We start from the raw sequence: 3,736 nt of genomic DNA, 5'->3' as shown, positions 1-3,736 counted from the left end.
GAGTAAATTACTTAAGTGTCCTCAGAGTAAAACATGTGCAAAATATATTTATAAATTATCCTGAACTCTAAGTTAACTTTAAGATTCACCTTAAGCTAACATGTAAGCAACTCATTGACTTATAAACCCTCTGGTAGTCAATGTTTCCAAAATTTCGAGACAGAGAAAATGAGTGGAAAAACCATATGTAAAGTTCTCCTCTTCAGAGGGCACCAACTCTTCAAAATCTCTGACACATTCCTGAAAGAACTAAAGAATTGTTTCATCTCTGCTGGAAGTAGTCAATTACCATCCAGTAGTCCACTGCTCCCAGAGTTAGTGCCCCTGCACTGTTGAAGCTCAGCCTCTTCTAACCCTCACCACAGCCAGCAGGGAAATCAGTAAGCAGGTAGGATAGGGGACAAGAAACAGGAAGTGAAACATCCTCAGCCCCTTCTCAACCATGCACTCTCCTTCCTTTTCCCTCCCCACTCTATCACCATGACAACTGCAGGCCAGAGAAAAGACCAAGAAGAACACTGCTTGTTTTATTCTTCTAAATGCCATGAAAAATACTCTAGAATGAAATAGCATCAATAGGATAGTGCTTTTGGTTACAAAAACAGGGAGGTTTTGGAACTAACATTACCCCACCCCCTACTGTCTTTCTTAAATGTCTGTATTTCTCTTACTTCCCTGGCACTCCCATTTTCAACTGATCACAGGCCTATCAATTTACCCACCAGATAAGATTTCCAGATCTTCCCTCACTTCTTTCCTCCTCCCTTCCTTTGACTTTTCAATTGATTCTTCTTCTCTCTTTACAGGAGCCTTTGGTTGGTATCTCTGGTTTCATCTTCCCAGTTCTTTTTATTCTCCATTCTGCTGCCAGGATGATTTTCCTAGGGTTTTAAATCTGATTATCTAATTGTTCTGCTTTTTAAAAATAAGCAAAAAGACAAAATTCCCATTGCTTCCTTGTGCTGATGGGATAGATACAAATTTTTCACCATGGCATAAAAGTCTTTGCATGACTTGTTTCCAGTCTCAGGTAAAATGCCTCATCCCCTCCTCTGCCCTGCCTACCTTGTTTTCCACCAACTCAACTCAGAACCTTCTCACAATTCCTTCAAGACACCATTTATTTTCTTGCTCACATAAGCTTGCATATGACATTCTTCCAGGACAGGAAAGAATATCAGAATTAGCATTTATTGAGCTCATTCAATTTGCCAAGCGTGTAATCTGCACAGCATTGGAAAGATGTAAGAATGATTGTTTTATTTTGCAGGCAAAGAAACAGAGGAGAAGAAAATTGTCCAGACACCTGGCCATGATCTATGATGTTGCCTGGCTTAAAATCTTTGGCATCTCCCCTGTGTGGAATGCCCTACACCTAATTTTTTTGCCTGAAAACTCCTCATTTGGCCTTTAAATCTCACTTTAAGTTTAGCTCTTCTCTAAAGCCTTCAGGCAGAAGAATGGACTAACTTTTTATAGTGGCACAATACCTGTCGGGGTGATCCCAGAATTTCTGTATGGGGAGCTGAGGAGAGCAATACATTTGAAAGGAAAGGACAGTGGGGACAGGCAAGAAGATTTATCTTGAAGCTTTGTTTACATAATGAGTACGCTGTTTCTATTCTATGTTTTATGCTGATGAATATGACGGGGATGCAAGTGCCCCCAGACAACCTATATGTTGGCATTGCAATATGTCCTCTCTCATGATACAAGTTATATTCAAATTTCCTGCGAATATATCTAACTGCCAGGCTAAAACAGTGAGTTCCTTAAGATTTTGCACATCTTATTCATCTTTCTATTCCATGCCCTTGTCAGGGACTGGGCTTTACGTAGTTGCTCAGTAAGTGTGGGACGAATGAGAATAGGACTGAATGGAATGGTTCTTTCCTGCCGTAATAACCCTTTGGAATATTTTTATTCCACTTCATCAGAAGCCAGTTTGAAAATCTGGTGTTTTCAATTATCAAGTACTATGGTTCTAACTATCTGTTAATACCATGCATGGTTATTTTAGCAATTAGGTTTTAATACATTTAAACAAATAGGTCACTTTAATACCCAAAGTCAATGATCCATTCATCCAAGTAAGTGCCATAATTTGCTTCTGAAAAGATAGCCTCACAGTTAATTTGCTTCAATCTTGGTAATAGCTATATTTCTATTATTATGATTCAATTGAAATTAAGCCATTTTTTTTTTAAAGAAATTCACGTTCTTTTATTTATTTATTTATTTATTTAGGACTGTGTTGAGTCTTCGTTTCTGTGCGAGGGCTTTCTCTAGTTGCGGCAAGTGGGGACCACTCTTCATCGCGGTGCGCGGGCCTCTCACCATCGCGGCCTCTCTTGTTGCGGAGCACAGGCTCCAGACGCGCAGGCTCAGTAGTTGTGGCTCACGGGCCCAGTTGCTCCGCGGCATGTGGGATCTTCCCAGACCAGGGCTTGAACCCGTGTCCCCTGCATTGGCAAGCAGATTCTCAACCACTGCGCCACCAGGGAAGCCCTTAAGCCATTTTTTTAAAAAAAATTAAGCTTGGGACTTGGATAGTTCAGATGAAAATAGTGATTGCCAACTGTGAACGTTCTAAGAAAACGTGTCCTTTATGGTTTTATCACCTCAAAGTGGAAACATCAAAAGGACAGGACTGTAATTCTTGAGGGAAACCTTAGAACTAAGATTTAATATGTTGTTTCAGATTTTGAGGGAGAAAGTTGACAGAGACTACATGCAGCTCATTGTTTCTTCACACATTCAGTGAAAGAAGACAGGAGACAATCATAATATTTTAATTCTTTCACTGATGTTATGATGATCACAGTGACTGCTATTTGAGTTTCTATCAAGCAAAACATTAGATTCTTGGCATAAACTATCCCATCTAATTATTACAACATACTCTAAGGTAGATAATGCATCTCCCATCTCTATAGTTGAGGCTCAAAGAGATTACATAATTGCCTAAAGTAAGTAAGGGAGTAAAATTTGAGGCCGTGATTTGACATGTGTCTTCTGTAACTTATCTGATACAATCTTGCTCTTATATCTGTAAATTCTGCTTAATTATTTCAGAAATATGTAATTCTTTAGGTTCACAATATCATTTAGAATCATAAACATTCATAGAACTTAATCTTATAATGTCTCAATTTACTTCATAAAATTATTTTGAGGATGAAATGGTGGAACCAATGTAAAGCAGTCAGCCTGGTTCAAGGCTTCTAATAAGTAAAACTTAAATGATGATCATGATGATGGTGATGATTTATTCCAACCTATTCATTTTTCAGTGATTCATTAAGAAATCAGCTCAGAGAAATCAAATGCCAAGGACGCATAGAAAAATGGCAGATCCAGATTCTCATTTCTCTATGAGGCCTGTTTACCTAGTGATTGCTTGAATACATTATAAAAAAAAATCACCATGTATATCCTGGCATGGGTATAAAAACAAACAAAAAGAGGTGATCTTCTCTAGGTTAAGAGTGATATATTGCCTTGTTATTCAAGGTGGGTTTCACAAACCAGCAGCATCTGTATCACTTTGGAGCTGGTTAGAAATGCAGACTCTAGGGCTCTCCCCAAGACTTACCAAACCAGAATTTGCATTTTAACAAGATACCCAGTGATTCATAACCTCATTAAAGTTAGAGAATCACTGCTATAACACATATCAACATGGAAGCAAAATAAAGATTTGGAAGATGGGCTATGGAGTAAGGGAGACATGGGT

The sequence above is a fragment of the Balaenoptera physalus genome (assembly GCF_965194825.1).
Source record: "Balaenoptera physalus genome assembly, chromosome: 6".
Classification (NCBI taxonomy): Eukaryota; Metazoa; Chordata; class Mammalia; order Artiodactyla; family Balaenopteridae; genus Balaenoptera; species Balaenoptera physalus.
Note: the sequence above shows the minus strand (reverse complement) of the source record.